The 23,708-nt window shown below is 48.0% G+C and overlaps 1 protein-coding gene across 2 annotated transcripts in view; it reads right to left on the bottom strand.

The window, feature by feature from the left end:
• The window catches only part of LOC120980842 (capping protein, Arp2/3 and myosin-I linker protein 3-like), a 1,329,972-nt gene that overhangs the window by 688,964 nt on the left and 617,300 nt on the right, over positions 1 to 23,708 (bottom strand). The window lies entirely within an intron of this gene.

Raw genomic sequence — 23,708 nt, forward strand, 5'->3', positions numbered from 1 at the left:
TACCCTGCCCTGAGATCAGTGAGACTGAAAAAAAAGTTTTAATCCGTCTGTTACTTAGGTGGGCGTCGGCAGCCATTTTGTGCAACAGCAGTGCACCAGCACTGCATATGTGCCAGGGACAATCATTTAATCCTGTTCTTGTAGTTCAGAGGCCAAAATATACCCATTTTTAAAGTGCACCTGCACTGCATATGTGCCAGCGGAAGGGAAAATAATGCTGTCTGTGAGTTCAGGGACCCAGGGGGTGACATATCCCCATTTATTTCTGTAAAGTACCCATGTGCTGCATATCTGAGAGTGAAATATAATCAGTTAAATCCATCTGTTCCATTGTGGGGTGACATATTTACATTTTTTGTTGTAAAGTACCTGTGAGGCCTGCACTGCATATGTGATAGGCAGGCACATAAATGCAGCAAATCCATCTGTTCCATTGTAGGGGTGACATATCCACAGTTTTTTTTAAGTAAAAAACCATTGTACTTAATTTGTGAGAGTGAAATACACTGCTCAAAAAAATAAAGGGAACACTTAAACAACACAATGTAACTCCAAGTCAATCACACTTCTGTGAAATCAAATTGTCCACTTAGGAAGCAACACTGAGTGACAATCAATTTCACATGCTGTTGTGCAAATAGGATAGACAACAGGTGGAAATTATAGGCAATTAGCAAGACACCCCCAATAAAGGAGTGGTTCTGCAGGTGAGGACCACAGACCAGTTCTCAGTTCCTATGCTTCCTGTCTGATGTTTTGGTCACTTTTGAATGCTGCCGGTGCTTTTACTCTAGTGGTAGCATGAGACGGAGTCTAAAACCCACACAAGTGGCTCAGGTAGTGCAGCTTATCCAGGATGGCACATCAATGCGAGCTGTGGCAAGAAGGTTTGCTGTGTCTGTCAGCGTAGTGTCCAGAGCATGGAGGCGCTACCAGGAGACAGGCCAGTACATCAGGAGACGTGGAGGAGGCCGTAGGAGGGCAACAACCCAGCAGAAGGACCGCTACCTCCGCCTTTGTGCAAGGAGGAACAGGAGGAGCACTGCCAGAGCCCTGCAAAATGACCTCCAGCAGGCCACAAATGTGCATGTGTCTGCTCAAATGGTCAGAAACAGACTCCATGAGGGTTATATGAGGGCCCCGACGTCCACAGGTGGGGGTTGTGCTTACAGCCCAACACCGTGCATGACGTTTGGCATTTGCCAGAGAACACCAAGATTGGCAAATTCGCCACTGGCGCCCTCTGTGCTCTTCACAGATGAAAGCAGGTTCACACTGAGCACATGTGACAGACGTGACAGAGTCTGGAGACGCCGTGGAGAACGTTCTGCTGCCTGCAACATCCTACAGCATGACCGGTTTGGCATTGGGTCAGTAATGGTGTGGGGTGGAATTTCTTTGGAGGGCCACAAAGCCCTCCATGTGCTCGCCAGAGGTAGCCTGACTGCTATTAGGTACCGAGATGAGATCCTCAGACCCCTTGTGAGACCATATGCTGGCCCTAGGTTCCTCCTAAGGCAGAAAAATGCTAGACCTCATGTGAGTGGAGTGTGTCTGCAGTTCCTGCAAAACGAAGGCATTGATGCTATGGACTGGCCCGCCCGTTCCCCAGACCTGAATCCAATTGAGCACATCTGGGACATCATGTCTCGCTCTATCCACCAACGTCACGTTGCACCACAACTTTAGTCCAGGTCTGGGAGGAGATCCCTCAGGAGACCGTCCGCCACCTCATCAGGAGCATGCACAGGCATTGTAGGGAGGTCATACAGGCATGTGGAGGCCACACACACTACTGAGCCTCATTTTGACTTGTTTTAAGGACATTACATCAAAGTTGGATCAGCCTGTAGTGTGTTTTTCCACTTTAATTTTGAGTGTGACTCCAAATCCAGACCTCCATGGGTTGAAAAATTTGATTTCCATTTTTTTATTTTTGGGTGATTTTGTTGTCAGCACATTCAACTATGTATAGAGCAAAGTATTTCAGAAGAATATTTAATTAATTCAGGTCTAGGATGTGTTATTTTTGTGTTCCCTTTATTTTTTTGAGCAGTGTATAAATCCATCTGTTTCATTTAGGGTTAAAAAAAACTTTTTTGGGGGGCAATAAAGTAACTTTTTGCCCTGTGCTGCATTTCTGACAGTCCAATAAAACCGCCAAATACTGCAGTTACATTCTTTGCTTAAAAATTCAAATTTTTGTTGCTATAAAGTACATTTGCGGCCTACGCTGCGTTCCTGTCTGTCAAATAAAACCATTAAATACCGCTGTTACATTTTTGGTCTTCAAATTCCCATTTTTGGGTGTAAAGTAACTGAGGCCTGAACATGTGACAGGAAGGCACATAAATTCAGCAAATCCATCTGTTCCATTGTAGGAGTGACATATCCAAAACCTTTTTTTTTTGGGAGCAATAAAGTACCTTTTTGCCCTGTGCTGCATTTCTGGTAGTTAAAGAAATACAGTTAAATCCATCTGTTTCATTGTGTGTGAGAAAAAAACTTTTTTTTTGGCAATAAAGTATCTTTGCTGCCTGCACTGCATAGCAGACCGGGCAATAAGATTAAAAAAACTCGTCTGTTCCATTGTTGGGTGACATTAACCCATTTTTCCCGTCCAAAAACCTTGCCCTGCATTGTTCACAAGGAACTTAATTTAGTAAAAACGTCTGTTACTTCGGTGGGTGACCGCAAAAAATGAAGAAAGTGTCAAACAAGGGACGTGGCCCTGGTCGTGGTGCTGCTGGAGCTCCTGTTGCAGGGAGAGGACGCGGTCGATCAGTGCCAGCTACACGCCGAAGTGAAACACCTTCCTCAGGTGCAAGTAGGCATCAGAACCTTCAGCGTTATTTGGTAGGGCCAAAACAAGTACAGGCGATAGTATATTGGGTGGCTGACAGTGCCTCCAGTTCCTTCACATTGTCTCACACCCAGTCCCCTGCTGAAAGATCAGAGTTGGCACCTGCTGCCCATGGCCATCAGTCTTTTACCTCACCCCCTTGCAAATCAGCCAAGCAGTCTGAGCTCCAACTCATGCAGCAGTCTCTTCTGCTTTCTGATGACTCTGCTGGCAGGGTTTCCCAGGGCCATCCACATAGCCCTGCCCCAGAAGTGGAAGAAATTGAGTGCACCGATGCCCAACCACTTATGTTTTAGGATGAGTACATGGGAGGACCACCGCAGCACGTCTCGGATGATGACGAAACACAGGTGCCAACCGCTGCGGCTTTCTGCAGTCTGCAGACCGACAAGGAGGGCAGGGGTGAAGACTGGGTGGAAGATGATGTGGAGAATGATGAAGTCCTCAGCCCCACATGGAATCAAGGTCATGCGAGTGACCTGTGTAGTTCGGAGGAAGAGGTGGTGGTCGCACAGAGCCACCAGTACAGCAAAAGAGGGAGCAGGGCGCAAAAGCGGAGCGGCCGTCCCCTACACAGTACACATGCTACTGGCCACCGCACCAAGGGACCGAGCACACCAAAGCCAGCTCCAAGAAATTCCCTGGCGTGGCAGTTCTTCAGACAATGTGCTGACGACAAGTCACGTGTGGTTTGCACGCTTTGCAATCAGAGCCTGAAGCGAGGCATAAACTTTCTAAATCTGAGCACAACCTGCATGACCAGGCATCTAAGTGTAAAGCATGAGCTGCAGTGGAGTAGACACCTCAAAAACCAAGAAAGGTCTCTGGCTCCTCCTACTTCCTCTTCTACTGCAGTCTCAGCCTCTTCATACCCCCTTGGAGTGACAGTGGCACCTGTCACCCCACAAACAGAGCATGTGGCAGCAACACCACCACCTCGGTCACCAAGCATCTTCACAATGAGTGGTTGATACCAGTGAACCTGAAGCCCGGCCTGGTGGTGTGCGATAATGGGCAAAATCTCGTAGCAGCTCTGGGCCTAGCTGGTTTGATGCACATCCCTTGCCTGGCGCATGTGCTGAATTTGGTGGTGCAGAAATTCCTGAAAAATTACTCCAATATGTCAGAGCTGCTGCAGAAAGTGCGGGCCGTCTGTGCGAGCTTTCGGCGTTCTCACCCTGCTGCTGCTCGCCTGTCTGTGCTGCAGCATAACTTCGGTCTTCCCGCTCACCGCCTCATATGCGACGTGCCCACAAGGTGGAACTCCACCTTGCACATGCTGGCCAGACTGTGCGAGCAGCAGCAGGCGATAGTGGAGTTTCAGCTGCAGCACGCACGGGTGAGTCGCTCTGTGGAACAGCACCACTTCACCACCAATGAGTGGGCCTCCATGCGAGACCTGTGTGCCTTGTTGCGCTGTTTCGAGTACTCCACCAACATGGCCAGTGCCGATGACGACGTTCTCAGCGTTACTATCCCACTTCTATGTCTCCTTGAAAAAACGCTGCAGGTGATTATGGAAGAGAATGTGGCACAGGAGGAGGAGGAAGAGCGATCATTTACAAGGGTTTCAGGCCAGCACTTCACAAGTGGCTCCAAGGGTGAGTTTCTGCACCAACATACACCAGGTACACAATTGTCCAGCCAGGGCACAGTTCTGGAGGATGACGAGGTGGAGGAGGAGGAGATTGAGGAAGAGGAACCTTGTTCACAGCAGGGTGGCACCCAAATCAGCTTATGAGCATCACTGGTGCGTGGGTGGGGGGATACAGAGGACACAGACGATACACCTGCCACAGAGTACAGCTTGTCGTTGCCTCTGGGCAGCCTGGCACACATGAGCGATTACATGCTGCAGTGTCTCCACAACGACCGCCGAGTTGCCCACATTCTAACTTGTGCTGATTACTGGGTGGCTACGCTGCTGGATGCCCGTTACAAGGACAAGGTACCGTCCTTAATTCTGTCACTGGAGCGTGATCGTAAGATGCGCGAGTACAAGCGCACGCTGGTAGACATGCTGCTGATGGCATTCCCACCTGACAGCGGGGGCACAGTGGAAGCACAAGGCGAAGGCAGAGAAGGAGGAAGAGGTCGCCAATGCAGCTGGGGCACCGCCAGCACCTCAGAAGGCAAGGTTAGCACGGCCGAAATGCGGACCAGCACCACCAGCTGATATGGAACGCATTTCAGCAACATGGTGGAGCAGTATGTGTGCACACGCCTACACGTACTGACTGATGGGTCTGCCTCCTTCAACTTCTGGGCCTCCAAATTGGGCACATGGCCTGAGCTTGCCCTTTACGCCTTGGAGGTGCTGGCCTGCCCTGCAGCCAGTTTATTGTCTGAACGTTTGTTTAGCACGGCAGGAGGGGGTTATCACAGACAAGCGCAGCCGCCTGTCCACAGCCAATGTGGACAAGCTCACATTCATTAAAATGAACCAGGCAGGGATCCCATAGGACTTGTCCGTACCTTGTGCAGAATAGACATGTATACCGGCCTCACCCAGCCATTGTTGCACTCCAGCGCACCTTCTCTTTGTTTTATTTTTTTATATTTCACAATGTTTTGGGGTCTACCCAAATTTAAACAAAAATAAAAAATAAAATAGAATAAAAAACAAAAAACAGTGTTGGCTACCTCCTCCTCCACCGCCGCTTCCACCTACACCACCGCATCCACTGCCTCCTCAACCTCCTTCTCCATATGGACCTCCTCCTCCTAGATCAAGATTATTCTTCTTTATTATTACTTATTTTATGTTATTTTAGGTCATTTCCCTATGCAGATTTGTTTGCAGAGCACTTGCCATGCTGTTAACCACATTTTGCTGCCTTTTGCAGCCCTCTAGCCCTTTCCATTACTTTTTTAGAGCCATTTTAGTGCTCCAAAGTTTGGGTCCCCATTGACTTCAATGGGGTTCGGGGTCAAGTTCGGGTCCCGAACTCAAACTTTTTTGCGAAGTTCAGCTGAACCCGTCGAACCTGAACTTCCAGGTGTCTGCTCAACTCTAATGGTAATGTTTAACATTTAGTTAAATCAAGTTTTATTGGACACCTCAAGACAACATAGTACAGTTATATTAACAGAAAGGTTAACTTTGCCATGGTTAAAAATGCGAAAAGGCAGGTCTCTCATTTCAGTATGATATTACCACAAAATATATTACCACAGTGCAGTGTCCCACTCGTGATCGTGGGCACCGCAAACTAGTTTGATTGTGTTTTATTGTCATATATTATGCCTGTATGCTGTACTTCATCTCATGTCATTCTCCCATGTCACTATGTGATTTTATGAGTAAGATCCTTTATACAGGCCTAGTTAGGGTGCACTACACTAGATTCTCCACTAGATGGGGCAGTGTTACAGTGTATATATAGCTTAGCTCAGGCCCAGTTAGGCAGTTTAGACTAGTCTAGTCAGTGTGCAGCCATGATGTAGCTGCCTGCTGGATGGAGGCCTCCTGCCTCTCTGCTCTCTCCCTGTTGGCTCCACAATCCAGGGTTAAAGCCTACAAGATTCAGCCTAGAGGTAAGAAATCTACTTCTATAGCTCGCTCCTCCGGGGTGACCAGTGACAAGCTGCAAACAGCAAGTATTCAAGGGGATTAGTATATTTTATTCAAGTCAAAGGATAGCAAATGGCCATACTCAAAGGCTTCCCAGGCACTCTAGCAATTAGGTGTAGGACACAGCTTCCGGCATCCACACCTCCAGTTTAAACCCTGAGGACAGTTAGGCCAACTGTCAAAAAGCACTGGAAATAGAGGTTCAAGGATTCTGAAAACCACCTTTTAATTCAGGTTAGAATAAGGGGAGAGTTAATACCAGCCTAAGACTTTTATACTTAAAAAGCCTAGTCTGAAGCAGTAGCTTTCATATATATATAAAAGACAAAGAGCCTGTTTGATCTGAAGACTTACAATATCCTACCCCCGTATGCATGAGAGATTGTATTTCATATCTGGATGTACTAGAGACTAGAGAGTTTTATACTTGGATGTAACCTTTACCAGGAGCAACGTTCAGTAAAAGTTATAAGCTGGATTGCACCTTCTTTGTCTCAGTCTCCAATTGCTCAGTTAACAGTGTTCGCCGACGAACACATGCAATCTGCCATCTTTATTCCTAAGCCCGGCGATGCAGAGGTAAGTCCTTACCTGTGCCTGCGCCGCGAGCCGCTCTGAAACACATGCGGTCACCGGGAGCAGGCAGTTCTGAGAACAGCCTTCATCGGCGAACACTGCGAACTGGCCATCACTGATCATGTCTTCCATGCTTTGTATACAGCTAAATTAATTGACCTGTTGAGGCGGATACTGTGACTTCCAAGCTCTAGGAATTATCAGTTTTATCTAGATTTTATCTCTAACAATTCCAGGGCATGTTGAAAGAAGGGCAACATTAGATTGCAAAGATAGGGATAATCACTCACAGAATACATGAGAACAACAGGGGACATGTGGTAGTGCACTCTTCCTATCTGTAGGTATTAGGGTAGAACCTGTAACAATTGTCTTGTCCACAAAAATTGTTGAAAATTGACCATGAGTACCAAAATGATTTATAATTGTCTTGTTCTCAAAAATATCATGAAGGATAGGTGCATACATGACTGATTGGCTGCAGAATCTTTGCAGCAGAAAATCTGTGGTGTTTCTTCTTGCAATCTGCAGCAGAAAAAAACCATACAAAATTATGCATTTTTGTCTCTGATTTTGATGCTGAGATGCTGTTGATTAGGCACAGATTTCAATCTTTGTATTTAAAAGATTGAAATCCACAATAAAAATCTGCGGTATAAATTGACATGCTGCAGATTTAAAGGGGTTGTCTCAGTTCAGCAAGTGGTATTTATCATGTAGATAAAGTTAATACAATGCACTTACTAATGTATTGTTATTATCCATATTGCTTCCTTTGCTGGCTGGATTAATTTTTCCATTGTATTATACAGTGCTTGTTTCCATGGTTACAACCACCCTGCAATCCATCAGCGGTGGTCATGCTCACACATTATAGGAAAGAGTGCTAGCCTCTGGTGGCCCGGGATCGTGGGAGTGCACATAGGCATGTACTTTTTCCTATAGTGTGGTCATACCCATGGAAACGAGCAGTGTATAATGCAATGGAAAAATGAATCCAGCCAGCAAAGGAAGCAATATGGACAATAAAAATACATTAGTAAGTGGCTTGTATTAACTTCCTCTACATAATAAATGCCATTTGCTGAAGTGAGACAACACCTTTAAAATCTGCACTACACAAGTTTCAGTGGATATAGACAAAAATTGTCTGAAAGTTCCTTGTCTTCACCATAATTCATAATAGTTGTCTTGTCTTTCCAAAAATCCAGTTTCTAGTGTGCCTGTTTATACCAAACCAATATTTTTTTTTTGTTACCGAGCACCCGAGTATAATAGAAGTCAATGGGAGAACCAGTGGCGCACCTACAAGGGGGGGGGGGGGGGGGCGGTCCAGGTCTGGACCCCCCCTAGAATAACCAGCGAATATATTTTTTTTTAAATCCCTCAGGCAGCGCGGCTCTGGATCTAGTTGCCTGCGGCGATGGGGGGGCAGTAGGAGATGAGCGCTTCCATTGTGGAAGCGCTCATCTCCATATTCCTTTGTATCGCCGTCCTCAGGACAGCGATACAAATGACTGTGCTGCGGCAGAGCAGGGGAGGGAAAGGTGTCTCCCTTCCCTGTTCTTCTGATAGGCCGCAGGCACTAATGCCTGCAGCCTATCAGAGGCCGGCTCAGGCGGCGTGATGACGTTATTATCATCGCACCGCCTGAGCCGGGGGCCTGCATCTCATCACTGCTGATGAAGGTAAGTATTAGTTTGTTTTTTTTTGTTCTTTTTTTGGGGGGGGAGCTGGCACTATGGGGGCATCTGGCATTTCTTACAGCCCCATTTTATTCAGGGTGGCACTCCGGGGGCATTTATTTCTTGCCCATTTTGGGGGGTCACTATGGGGGCATTTCTTACTGGCACATTATGGGGGGGGCACCATGGGGGAGAGCAGCACTATGGGAGCTCTAAAGGGGCTTTTTTTATTGACACATTATGGGGGGCACTCTAGGGGAGAGCGGCACTATGGGGCATCTGGTGGCTCTATAGAGGCATTATTTGGGGGCACTATGGGGAAGTTGGGGCTCTAAAGGGGCCTTTTTTTCTTATCGGCACATTATGGGGGCATTATGGCATCTGGTTGCACTAAGGGGGCATTTTTTACTGGCTCATTATGGGAGGCACTATAGGGGAGAGCGGCACTATGGGGAATTATTTGGGAGCACTATTGGGGCATCTGGTGGCACTAAGAAGGGCATTTTTTACTGGCACATTTAGGGGTGAGAGGAGCACTATAGGGGCCTCTGCTGGGGGCACTAAGAAGGGGCATTTTTTACTGGCACATTATGGGGGAGAGGAGCACTTTAGGGACATCTGCTGGGGGCACTAAGAAGGGGCATTTTTTTACTGGCATATTAAGGGGGACACTATGGGGAAGCGGGAGAGGCGCATTATGAGGGCATTTACTGGGGCACTATATAGGGGTATTTTATTTATGGGGAGCTTTACTACTACTGGGGGACTATGAGGAACATGATCACTAGTATGGGCACTATAGGGGCATTATTACTACTAAGTGTGCTCTGGCAGATAATTATTTCTATTGGTGGGATTTTGGGGAGGACTGTTACTTTGGGGAGGCACCCTGGCTGGCACAGTATCAGCAAAATTATTTTTGGGGGACATTATCTTTATACTATTAGTATCTGGGTGCAGTTATTTTTTAGAGCACTGTGTGCCAATACATGTTGAAGGGGGCACTATCTGTGTGGTAGTATTTCCAGGGATACTGTTTCTGCAGTATAGTATTGGGGGTGGCAGGAAAGGGTGTTCAGAAGATGTGAAGATGATGGAAATGCGGGAAACTAATGTCTGTTTGTCAATCTCTGCAGAGACGGAAGATGGCTGAAAAATCATCATGGCTGTCTGGTCTGAATGGAGAGGATGAGGGAAGAACGTCTACAACAAAGGTGACATCACTGGATGTAAGAGGTATGTGGCACTATGTAGGAGAGGAGATGCTCCGGCTCCTCCCCCTGCCATTTGCAGAAGGAGGATTCAGAGCTGGGTGAGAATGGCCAAGGGGGGCAGCAGGCCACGGGTGGGTGCAGATGGTGGGGGAAACCACAGGAATTAAGAAGGATCTGGGGAGGGAGGAGAGCGGAGGAGCTTCCTGGCTGTAGCCTGCTGTTGTTTATTGTATAATGTGAAGCAGGCAGTGCAGCCAGGACAGGCCTCCCCTCTCCGTATGATGTGTAGAGACAGGCCTCAGCAATAGAATTTCAGCTGTACAGTGTTTGTTGGGAGTGGCCTATTATATGTAGGAGGGGCTTTTAATAATGGACGGAGCCCCGCATTTTTAAATGGGCGGGCAAAAGAATTGGCACAGCGCGCTACACGTGCCACATTTTTTTCCTTTCCGACCCCCCCTAGACAAAATTCCTGGGTGCTCCCCTCTTTAAACCAGGCACCCCCTACTCTGAAGAGGGGAGGGTGCCTGGTTCATAGGAAAAGGTCAGAAATTTATGGAAACACCACCTAAATGGTTCAGGAACAGCATGGGGAGGATGTCTGGATGCATCTTGGACTCCCAGGTCGCTGCTGGGAACGATGTTGTCCGAATAGTACGCCAATTTTACAGACTGACAATAATACACACAAAACCGAATAAAAAAATTCGATTTTAGAGGAAAAATTGTTAGGAAACATTCTTTCCTGTATATTTACTTGTATATAAAGTGCAAGTGCTGCCAAAAATTACAAGGAAGAGGCACTCCGATACAACCTCTATGTCACATAAAGGCGGGCCTCATTCACCTTGTGGTTTAATTGTTCATGTAGTGGGACTCCTACACTCATAAAGCCTATGCACTAAGTGAAAGGGCTGCCAAAAATTAGAAGGAACCGGCACTCCAATACACCCTTTGTTACACATAAAGGAGGGCATCATACACACCCTTTAAAAATTATGATTGATGTCCTGCTGGTGACCCTCAAAAACATTTGGAGCAAGGGCCTGCTGATCTGACCATCTAAAACATTGTGGGTGAGGGCCTGCTGCTGTTTTGGTGACTCTAGTTAACCTGGGGCTGATCGCACGTCCCCGTGACGGTGACTATCCATTCGGATGTCTGGCCTATCAACTTTCGATGTTATTGTCAGCGCAAACCATGGTGACTACGGGTAACGGGGAATCTGTATTTGATTCCAGAGAGGAAGCCTGGGAGACGGATACGGCTACCACATCCAAGCAAGGCATCATGCGCGCAAATTACCCACTGCCTCTTCCAGGCTGTTGTGGTGCTGCAGATCCCTGCCCCTCTGTACTGCTGTTCTCGCTCGGCTTGCCACCTTCCCAGGTTGGGTTAGTGACCTCATCCACCACCTCCTCCTCCACTTCCTCACTCTGCTCATCCTCCTGATTTGTTGACCTAACCACAACCTCAGTGATTGACAACTGTGTCTCATCCTCTTCATCAACCTCTTGAGACAGTAATTGCGATTGTCTCATTGGCAACTGTGTCTCATCATCATCCCCACCGTCATGTTCTTGTGACTGTGCATGCTCAAGAGGTTGGGAATCAGGGCGCGATATCTCATGTCCCTCTTCAAGCGTGCTTGGCGAGAGGGCCAAATCAAGTAATGGCAATGAAAAGAGGTCCTCGGAATATCCGAGTGTGAGATCACTTGTTTGGCCAGACTGTAAATGGTGGGAGGAGGGAGGATCAGGGTGAGGATTGTGTTGACCAGACTCTTGGCTACTGAGACTGGACTTGGTGGAAGACAGGGTGGTGCTTAACCGACTGGAAGCATTATCTGCTGCAATCCGACTGACCACCTGCTCACACTGGGCTGACTTCAAGAGTGGTGTCCTGCGCCGCCCTGTAAACTGGGACATGAAGCTAGGTATCTTGGATGAGTGTTTTTCTTGAGCTCTGGCAGCAGGCACATTTTCTGCACCATCAGCATCACGGCCACTTCCCCGTCTCTCACTGCTTGCCTTCTTCATTTTAAATGTGATATATTCTTGAAAGAATTTCACACGTACAGTAGCGTAGGATTAGGAAGTGCATGTGCAAAAAAATTGACAAAAGTATTTGTGATGAGGAAACGTTATACAGGAGATATCCCGCAGGTAATGTCACTGTTCGCAGCGTATACATAAAAAGTGTACTGGATGTCACTGATATTTTAGGTATGCGCACACTTTACACAGGAGATGTGGTGCGAATAATTTAACTGTCCGCAGCGGCCTATTACACAGTATTTAGCACAGGATGAAATAAAAATATATATTGCTGCTGTAACACACAATAGTCCTTAAAAGGACTTTTAGGTCTCTGAAAAGTTTTTTGTATAAAAATCTTCCTATTACACTCCCTACACTGTCTGTCCCTTCCTATGCACAGCTCTCCCTAACTCTGAGCAATTTAGCGCAGGTTGCGCTACAAACATGTATTGGTGGTGTCACACACAATAGTCCTTACAAGGACTTTTGGGTCTCTTAAACTTTTTGTACCAAAAAAATATTCAATTACACTCCCTACACTTTCTGTCCCTTCCTATGCTCAGCTGACGTGTTCCGGCCACTGGCATTACAGTGAGGGCAGTACTTACGTGCACGTTTATTGGCTGCTTAGCAGCCGCAAAACGCGCGGGAAGGAGATTTGCGCACATGCGGTACTCGGCCGAGTACCGCTATGTGCTGAGCATAGCGATGCTCGAGCCGAACTGGTATTCGGCCGAGCATGCTTGCTCAACACGAATGCTCACTAACTATAGTGGAGCCCGGTCTACTGTTCACCCTTTAGTTGTAGATAATAAAGAAAATATGACTGGCTCTCAACTATTTACTTACATTTTTATTCAACAATATACAATTAATATACATATAAAATTAATATATGTATCTCAATTTAAAATAAAACCTAATTTATATTCTAGTTCATATACCAAAAGCTCTTTCAGGTTTGCACTCACGGCCGTGATTCATCTACTGATGTTACAGCTTATGTGATCAGCTGTCGGCCATGCTCTCCCAGCTAGATTCGCGCTGCACCCAGATTAGTCCGCAGTGAGTTCGACGCTGCTCCAAGTCTCAGCTTATGTAATCAGCTGTCGTCCGCGCCTTCCCAGGTAGATTCGTGCTGCTCCCAGCTTAGTCCGCAGTAAATTTGACGCTGCTCCAAGTCTCCTCACATGAACTGAGGAGTTTATCAAGACGCCAGATATTGATCAATCATAATCTTAATAGCTTCCTTATAGATTGCTGTCCACACTGTCCTTATATCAGCCTGCATCAGACGCGTTTTGGAACAGCTATGTTCCTTCCTCAGTGGTGTGATATCAAATGAATATAAAATCTGGGATCTCATGATGGGTTCTTTTAAACCCTTTTACATAGGGTCAAATCCAATAGCTGGACTGGATCATTCCATTTATGTTAGAATACATTTAACTGTAATGCATTTAAATCAGATTTTTTTTTTTATCTCTTGCATGGTCTGCATGGTAAATTGGATCATATATTATTATAAAGCTATACACTCACCTAAAGAATTATTAGGAACACCATACTAATACGGTGTTGGACCACTTTTTGCCTTCAGAACTGCCTTAATTCTACGTGGCATTGATTCAACAATGTTGGCCCATATTGATAGGATAGCATCTTGCAGTTGATGGAGATTTGAGGGATGCACATCCAGGGCACAAAGCTCCCGTTCCACCACATCCCAAAGATGCTCTACTGGGTTGAGATTTGGTGACTGTGGGGGCCATTTTAGTACAGTGAACTCATTGTCATGTTCAAGAAACCAATTTGAAATTATTCGAGCTTTGTGACATGGTGCATTATCCTGCTGGAAGTAGCCATCAGAGGATGGATGCATGTTCTCATTCTGTTTACGCCAAATTCGGACTCTACCATTTGAATGTCTCAACAGAAATCGAGACTCATCAGACCAGGCAACATTTTTCCAGTCTTCAACAGTCCAATTTTGGTGAGCTCGTGAAAATTGTAGCCTCTTTTTCCTATTTGTAGTGGAGATGAGTAGTGTTGAGCGAACAGTTCGAGCATAGTTCGGGTCCGTACCGAATTTTGGGGTGTTCGTGACACGGACCCGAACCCGAACTTTTTCGTAAAAGTTCGGGTTCGGGTTCGTCGTTCGGCATGTATTTTGGCGCATTTTGAAAGGCTGCAAAGCAGCCAATCAACATGCATCATACTACTTGCCCTAAGATGCCATCGCAGCCATGCCTACTATTGGCAAGGCTGTGATTGGCCAAGTGCAGCATGTGACTCAGCCTCTTTATAAGCTTGTGCGCACGTCGGGACGTGCTCACTCCCGATGTGAATAGAACAGGGTTAGACGCAGCTGATGTTAGGGCGAGAATAGGCAGGGATAATTGAATAACTGGAAGCAAATTTCTCTCCTCCACCTGTGATTCATCTGAACAACTGCAGCTGAGCTGCTTTTTTGATAGGGATTGGCTATTTTTAGAGTGGCCAGAGTGATTTTTCCATCCACATGTACCCGGGCTGACCGCCGGCCTCCATTTTGCGACTTGTAGTGCTGCAGCAGAAGCTGCCACAGTGTGCATTCCAAAGCTCCAAACAAGTCAGACATCTACACCTGGGATTCAGACCAATAGCGATTTAGCAGCACAGTCCAAGGCTATTTTTTTTAAAGGTTGTGCAGACCATTTTGTGGCACATGTTACTGGGCTGATAGGCGGCGGCCATCTTGGGACTAGTGCTGCAGCACAATCTCTCCCAACGTCCATTAATCACTTGTAATAGTGGTCTGTGCCATAGAAATCCTACATCAGGGACTTGGGTGTGCTTGTGTCACCCCTACTAATACCAGTCCACCTGTAATCCATACAGTGAAAAGCCATAAAGTATTCCAGTGAGGGAATTTTTTTTTTATTTAAAAAAGGCCAAGTTAGTTTATCTGGCGTTCAATATACTAGATACAGTTAGGCCTGCGTTTCATACATCTGGAATTAGCAAACTAATGTGCTGGGGTTGGGAAAACATATATGTACCCATACTAGAATCTGTCAAAGAAAGCGGTACTCACATATAACAGTCATTCCATCTGTAATCCATACAGTCAAAAGACTGAAAGTATTCCAGTGAGGGGATTTTTTTTATTTAAAAAAGGCCAAGTTAGTTTATCTGGCGTTCAATATACTAGATACAGTTAGGCCTGCGTTTCATACATCTGGAATTAGCAAACTAATGTGCTGGGGTTGGGAAAACATATATGTACCCATACTAGAATCTGTCAAAGAAAGCGGTACTCACATATAACAGTCATTCCATCTGTAATCCATACAGTCAAAAGACTGAAAGTATTCCAGTGAGGGGATTTTTTTTATTTAAAAAAGGCCAAGTTAGTTTATCTGGCGTTCAATATACTAGATACAGTTAGGCCTGCGTTTCATACATCTGGAATTAGCAAACTAATGTGCTGGGGTTGGGAAAACATATACGTACCCATACTAGAATCTGTCAAAGAAAGCGGTACTCACATATAACAGTCATTCCATCTGTAATCCATACAGTCAAAAGACTGAAAGTATTCCAGTGAGGGAATTTTTTTTATTTAAAAAAGGCCAAGTTAGTTTATCTGGCGTTCAATATACTAGATACAGTTAGGCCTGCGTTTCATACATCTGGAATTAGCAAACTAATGTGCTGGGGTTGGGAAAACATATATGTACCCATACTAGAATCTGTCAAAGAAAGCGGTACTCACATATAACAGTCATTCCATCTGTAATCCATACAGTCAAAAGACTGAAAGTATTCCAGTGAGGGAATTTTTTTTATTTAAAAAAGGCCAAGTTAGTTTATCTGGCGTTCAATATACTAGATACAGTTAGGCCTGCGTTTCATACATCTGGAATTAGCAAACTAATGTGCTGGGGTTGGGAAAACATATATGTACCCATACTAGAATCTGTCAAAGAAAGCGGTACTCACATATAACAGTCATTCCATCTGTAATCCATACAGTCAAAAGACTGAAAGTATTCCAGTGAGGGGATTTTTTTTATTTAAAAAAGGCCAAGTTAGTTTATCTGGCGTTCAATATACTAGATACAGTTAGGCCTGCGTTTCATACATCTGGAATTAGCAAACTAATGTGCTGGGGTTGGGAAAACATATATGTACCCATACTAGAATCTGTCAAAGAAAGCGGTACTCACATATAACAGTCATTCCATCTGTAATCCATACAGTCAAAAGACTGAAAGTATTCCAGTGAGGGGATTTTTTTTATTTAAAAAAGGCCAAGTTAGTTTATCTGGCGTTCAATATACTAGATACAGTTAGGCCTGCGTTTCATACATCTGGAATTAGCAAACTAATGTGCTGGGGTTGGGAAAACATATATGTACCCATACTAGAATCTGTCAAAGAAAGCGGTACTCACATATAACAGTCATTCCATCTGTAATCCATACAGTCAAAAGACTGAAAGTATTCCAGTGAGGGGATTTTTTTTATTTAAAAAAGGCCAAGTTAGTTTATCTGGCGTTCAATATACTAGATACAGTTAGGCCTGCGTTTCATACATCTGGAATTAGCAAACTAATGTGCTGGGGTTGGGAAAACATATATGTACCCATACTAGAATCTGTCAAAGAAAGCGGTACTCACATATAACAGTCATTCCATCTGTAATCCATACAGTCAAAAGACTGAAAGTATTCCAGTGAGGGGATTTTGCTTATAAAAAATAATATATTTCATTGTGGTGCGAGTTGAATCGCAACAATGAAGAAAAATACTATTAAGGGACGAGGACGCGGTCGTGGTGGTGTCCGTGGAGCCTCTGTTGCTGGTAGAGGACGTGGCCGTTCGGCCCCAGGCGCACACAGTAGGGAACGAACTCCCTCAACTAGCCGGCAGAATGTACCGCAATATCTCGTGGGGCCCAATGCCGCTCTTAGGATGGTAAGGCCTGAGCAGGTACAGGCATTAATCGATTGGGTGGCCGACAGTGCTTCCAGCACGTTCACCACATGGTCTTCCACCCAGTCTTCTGCGGAAAGCGCACAGGTGGCACCTGAAAACCAAGCCCATCAGTCTGTCACATCACCCCCAAGCATATCAGGGAAACGGTCTGAGCCACAAGTTATGCAGCAGTCTCTTCTTCTGTTTGAAGACTCTGCTTCCAGGGTTTCCCAGGGGCGTCCACCTAGCCCTTCCCCAGTGGAGGAAGACATACCATGCACTGACGCACAACCACTTATGTCTCCAGATGAAGAGGACATGGGAATACCACCACAGCAGAGTCACCGACTCTCTGATGATGACGAAACACAGGTGCCCACTGCCGCGTCTTTTTGCAGTGTGCAGACTGAACAGGAGGAGGTCAGGGAGGGAGACTGGGTGGAAGACGATGCAGAGGACGATGAGGTCTTAGACCCCACATGGACTGAAGGTCGTGGCGATGACTTTCACAGTTCAGAGGAAGAGGTAGTGGTGAGACCGAGACAACAGCGAAGCCAAAGAGGGAGCAGGGGGCCAAAGCAGACGAGCCGCCGCCCCCAGAGTTCGCCTGCTACTGGACATCGCCAACAGGGACCCAGCCCCACAAAGGCAGCTTCAAAGAGTTCCCTGGCATGGCACTTCTTTAAACAATGTCCTACCGACAAGACCCGAGTGACTTGCACGCTCTGCCATCAGAGCCTGAGGCGAGGCATTAACGTTCTGAACCTCAGCACAACCTGCATGACCAGGCATCTACATGCAAAGCATGAACTGCAGTGGGGTACACACCTTAAAAACCAGGCACTCGCTGAGGCTCCCCCTGCTCCCTCTACCGCTGCTGCCTCGGCTTCCGCCTCGAGAGGAATGTTGCCACCTGCCGAGCAGCAAACAGAGGATGTGCCACCGACACCACCACCACCGCCACCGTCAACTAGCGTCTCCACTATATCACACAGCAGCGTTCAGCTCTCAATATCTCAAACCTTAGAGAGGAAGCGCAAATTCCCCCCGAGTCACCCTCGAGCCCTTGGCCTGAACGCCAGCATTTCTAAACTGCTGGCCTTTGAAATGCTGTCATTCCGGCTGGTGGACACAGACAGCTTCAAACAGCTGATGGCCATGGCTGTCCCGCAGTATGTGGTTCCCAGCCGCCACTACTTCTCCAAGACAGCTGTGCCTTCCCTGCACATGCAAGTGTCCGATAAAATCAAGTGTGCACTGCGCAACGCCATTTGTGGCAAGGTCCACCTAACCACAGATACGTGGACCAGTAAGCACGGCCAGGGACGCTATATCTCACTAACTGCACACTGGATGAATGTAGTGGCGGCTGGGCCCCCGGCGGACAGTTCCTTGGCGCACGTCCTTCCGCCCCCTAGGATCGCAGGGCATCATTCTCTGCCTCCTGTAGCCTCCTCCTCCTACTCGGCTTCCTCCTCCACTGCTTCCACCAGCTCATCCGGTCAGCCACACACCTTCACCACCAACTTCAGCACAGCCCGGGGTAAACGTCAGCAGGCCATTCTGAAACTCATATGTTTGGGGGACAGGCCCCACAGCGCAAAGGAGTTGTGGCGGGGTATTGAACAACAGACCGACGAGTGGTTTCTGCCGGTGGGCCTCAAGCCAGGCCTGGTGGTATGCGATAATGGGCGAAATCTCGTGGCAGCTCTGGGACTAGCCGGTTTGACGCACATCCCTTGCCTGGCGCATGTGCTGAACTTGGTGGTGCAGAGGTTCATTCACCACTACCCCAACATGTCAGAGCTGCTGCATAAAGTGCGGGCCGTCTGTGCGCGCTTCCGCCGTTCACATCCTGCCGCTGCTTGCCTGTCTGCGCTACAGCGGAACTTCGGCCTTCCCGCTCACCGCCTCATATGCGACGTGCCCACCCGGTGGAACTCCACCTTGCACATGCTGGAGAGACTGTGCGAGCAGCAGCAGGCCATAGTGGAGTTTCAGCTGCAGCACGCTTGCGTCAGTCGTACTGCCGAACAGCACCACTTCACCACCAATGATTGGGCCTCCATGCGAGACCTGTGTGCCCTGCTGCGCTGTTTCGAGTACTCCACCAACATGGCCAGTGGCGATGACACTGTTATCAGCGTTACAATACCACTTATATGTCTCCTTGAGAAAACACTTAGGGCAATGATGTTAGAGGAGGTGGCCCAGGTGGAGGAGGAGGAGGAGGATGAGGGCTCGTTTCTAACACTTTCGGGCCAGTCTGTTCGAAGTGGCTCAGAGGGAGGTTTGTTTAAGCAGCAGAGGACAGGTTCACAAGTCGCCAGCCAAGGCACTGTACTGGAGGACGAGGAGGATGAGGAGGAGGAGGTGGAGGGGGACGAGGATGACGCAAGTTCACAGCGGGGTGGCAGCCCAGGCCCATCACTGGTGCGTGGCTGGGGGGATACGGTGGACGATGACGATACGCCTCCCACAGAGGACAGCTTGTCCTTACCCATGGGTAGCCTGGCCCACATGAGCGAATATATGCTCCAATGCCTGCGCAACGACAGCAGAGTTGCCCACGTTTTAACGTGTGCAGACTACTGGGTGGCCACCCTGCTGGATCCCCGGAATAAAGACAATGTGCCCACTTTAATTCCTGAACTGGAGCGCGACCGTAAGATGCGCGAGTACAAGCGCACGCTGATAGAGGCGCTCTTGAGAGCATTCCCACATGTCACAGGGGAACAGGTGGAAGGTGAATGCAGAGGAGTGGCAAGAGGTCGCCAACGCAGCTGTGTCACGGCCAGCTCATCTTAGGGCAGGGTTAGCATGGCAGAAATGTGGAAAAGTTTTGTCTCCACGCCACAGCTATCTGCACCGACACCTGATACGGAACGTGTTAGCAGGAGGCAGCATTTCACTAACATGGTTGAACAGTATGTCTGCACACCCCTCCACATCCTGACGGATGGTTCGGCCCCATTCAACTACTGGGTTTCGAAATTGTCCACGTGGCCAGAGTTAGCATGTTATGCCTTGGAGGTGCTTTCCTGCCCGGCGGCCAGCGTTTTATCTGAACGCGTATTCAGCACGGCAGGGGGCGTCATTACTGACAAGCGCAGCCGCCTGTCCACAGCCAACGTGGACAAGCTGACCTTCATAAAGATGAACCAGGCATGGATCCCACAGGACCTGTCCCTCCCTTGTGCAGAGTAGTCCTTATTAACTGCCTAAAACATGTCTTGTTGTGCTACGGGCCACTTCTTTATTTGATACAAATTTTATGAAACCCACAGTTGAATGAAACTCTTCTCTGTCTGGGCGCCGGGGCCTAACCAGATGAAAGTGGCCGGTTAAACTAACGGGTGACATGAAGCCATAACCTCTGCCATGCTACCTCTGTCTTCTGTCTGGGTGCTGAGGCCTAAGTCAAATAAAGCGGTCTTCTGCTGTGCTGGGGGATATGAAGCTAATCTCTGACCTCTCTCCTCTGTCTGGGTCCAAAGGCCTAAATCACTGAAAGAGGCCTTCTCCTGTGGTGTGTGATATGATGCCAGAATATGTGCTGTGGGGCCTCTCTCCTCTTCCTGGGTGCAGGGGTCAAAGTAACTCAATGGTGGCTTCTCCTGTGCTGATTGATATAAAGCTGATGGTTGTGCCATCTGACATGGTTGCCAGGGTCTGATTCAATGGGGGCCTACTCCTGTGGTGGGTGATCTAAATGCCTGATTCTCTGCTGTGAAACCTCTCTCCTCCGTCTGGGTGTAGGGGTCAAAGTCTTTCAAAGTCGCCTTCTCCTGTGCTGATTGATATGAAGCTGATGGTTGTGCCATCTGACATGGTTGCCGGGGTCCCATTAAATTGTGGCCTACTCCTGTGGTGGTTGATATGATGCCTGATTCTCTGATGTGGAACCTCTCTCCTCTGTTTGGATGAAGGGGTCAAAGTAACTAAATGGTGGCTTCTCCTGTGGTGGCTGATATGATGCCAGAATATGTGCTGTGGTGCCTCTCTCCTCTTCCTGGGTGCAGGGGTCAAAGTAACTAAATGGTGGCTTCTCCTGTGGTGGCTGATATGATGCCAGAATATGTGCTGTGGGGCCTCTCTCCACTTCCTGGGTGCAGGGGTCAAAGTAACTCAATGGTGGCTTCTCCTGTGGTGGCTGATATGATGCCAGAATATGTGCTGTGGTGCCTCTCTCCTCTGTCTGGGTCCAAAGGCCTAAATCACTGAAAGAGGCCTTCTCCTGTGGTGTGTGATATGATGCCAGAATATGTGCTGTGGGGCCTCTTCCTGGGTGCAGGGGTCAAAGTAACTCAATGGTGGCTTCTCCTGTGGTGGTTAGTATGATGCCAGAATATGTGCTGTGGGGCCTCTCTCCTCTTCCTGGGTGCAGGGGTCAAAGTAACTCAATGGTGGCTTCTCCTGTGGTGGCTGATATGATGCCAGAATATGTGCTGTGGTGCCTCTCTCCTCTTCCTGGGTGCGGGGGTCAAAGTAACTCAATGGTGGCTTCTCCTGTGGTGGCTGATATGATGCCAGAATATGTGCTGTGGGGCCTCTCTCCTCTTCCTGGGTGCAGGGGTCAAAGTAACTCAATGGTGGCTTCTCCTGTGGTGGTTAGTATGATGCCAGAATATGTGCTGTGGGGCCTCTCTCCTCTTCCTGGGTGCAGGGGTCAAAGTAACTCAATGGTGGCTTCTCCTGTGGTGGCTGATATGATGCCAGAATATGTGCTGTGGTGCCTCTCTCCTCTTCCTGGGTGCGGGGGTCAAAGTAACTCAATGGTGGCTTCTCCTGTGGTGGCTGATATGATGCCAGAATATGTGCTGTGGGGCATCTCTCCTCTTCCTGGGTGCAGGGGTCAAAGTAACTCAATGGTGGCTTCTCCTGTGCTGATTGATATAAAGCTGATGGTTGTGCCATCTGACATGGTTGCCAGGGTCTGATTCAATGGGGGCCTACTCCTGTGGTGGGTGATCTAAATGCCTGATTCTCTGCTGTGAAACCTCTCTCCTCCGTCTGGGTGTAGGGGTCAAAGTCTTTCAAAGTCGCCTTCTCCTGTGCTGATTGATATGAAGCTGATGGTTGTGCCATCTGACATGGTTGCCGGGGTCCCATTAAATTGTGGCCTACTCCTGTGTTGGTTGATATGATGCCTGATTCTCTGATGTGGAACCTCTCTCCTCTGTTTGGGTGAAGGGGTCAAAGTAACTAAATGGTGGCTTCTCCTGTGGTGGCTGATATGATGCCAGAATATGTGCTGTGGTGCCTCTCTCCTCTTCCTGGGTGCAGGGGTCAAAGTAACTAAATGGTGGCTTCTCCTGTGGTGGCTGATATGATGCCAGAATATGTGCTGTGGGGCCTCTCTCCTCTTCCTGGGTGCAGGGGTCAAAGTAACTCAATGGTGGCTTCTCCTGTGGTGGCTGATATGATGCCAGAATATGTGCTGTGGTGCCTCTCTCCTCTGTCTGGGTCCAAAGGCCTAAATCACTGAAAGAGGCCTTCTCCTGTGGTGTGATATATGATGCCTGAATATGTGCTGTGGTGCCTCTCTCCTCTTCCTGGGTGCGGGGGTCAAAGTAACTCAATGGTGGCTTCTCCTGTGGTGGCTGATATGATGCCAGAATATGTGCTGTGGTGCCTCTCTCCTCTTCCTGGGTGCGGGGGTCAAAGTAACTCAATGGTGGCTTCTCCTGTGGTGGCTGATATGATGCCAGAATATGTGCTGTGGGGCCTCTCTCCTCTTCCTGGGTGCAGGGGTCAAAGTAACTCAATGGTGGCTTCTCCTGTGGTGGTTAGTATGATGCCAGAATATGTGCTGTGGGGCCTCTCTCCTCTTCCAGGGTGCAGGGGTCAAAGTAACTCAATGGTGGCTTCTCCTGTGGTGGCTGATATGATGCCAGAATATGTGCTGTGGTGTCTCTCTCCTCTTCCTGGGGGCGGGGGTCAAAGTAACTCAATGGTGGCTTCTCCTGTGGTGGCTGATATGATGCCAGAATATGTGCTGTGGGGCCTCTCTCCTCTTCCTGGGTGCAGGGGTCAAAGTAACTCAATGGTGGCTTCTCCTGTGGTGGTTAGTATGATGCCAGAATATGTGCTGTGGGGCCTCTCTCCTCTTCCTGGGTGCAGGGGTCAAAGTAACTCAATGGTGGCTTCTCCTGTGGTGGCTGATATGATGCCAGAATATGTGCTGTGGTGCCTCTCTCCTCTTCCTGGGTGCGGGGGTCAAAGTAACTCAATGGTGGCTTCTCCTGTGGTGGCTGATATGATGCCAGAATATGTGCTGTGGGGCCTCTCTCCTCTTCCTGGTTGCAGGGGTCAAAGTAACTCAATGGTGGCTTCTCCTGTGCTGATTGATATAAAGCTGATGGTTGTGCCATCTGACATGGTTGCCAGGGTCTGATTCAATGGGGGCCTACTCCTGTGGTGGGTGATCTAAATGCCTGATTCTCTGCTGTGAAACCTCTCTCCTCCGTCTGGGTGTAGGGGTCAAAGTCTTTCAAAGTCGCCTTCTCCTGTGCTGATTGATATGAAGCTGATGGTTGTGCCATCTGACATGGTTGCCGGGGTCCCATTAAATTGTGGCCTACTCCTGTGGTGGTTGATATGATGCCTGATTCTCTGATGTGGAACCTCTCTCCTCTGTTTGGGTGAAGGGGTCAAAGTAACTAAATGGTGGCTTCTCCTGTGGTGGCTGATATGATGCCAGAATATGTGCTGTGGGGCCTCTCTCCTCTTCCTGGGTGCAGGGGTCAAAGTAACTCAATGGTGGCTTCTCCTGTGGTGGCTGATATGATGCCA

This window comes from Bufo bufo, chromosome 10, assembly GCF_905171765.1.
Source record: "Bufo bufo chromosome 10, aBufBuf1.1, whole genome shotgun sequence".
NCBI lineage: Eukaryota > Metazoa > Chordata > Amphibia > Anura > Bufonidae > Bufo > Bufo bufo.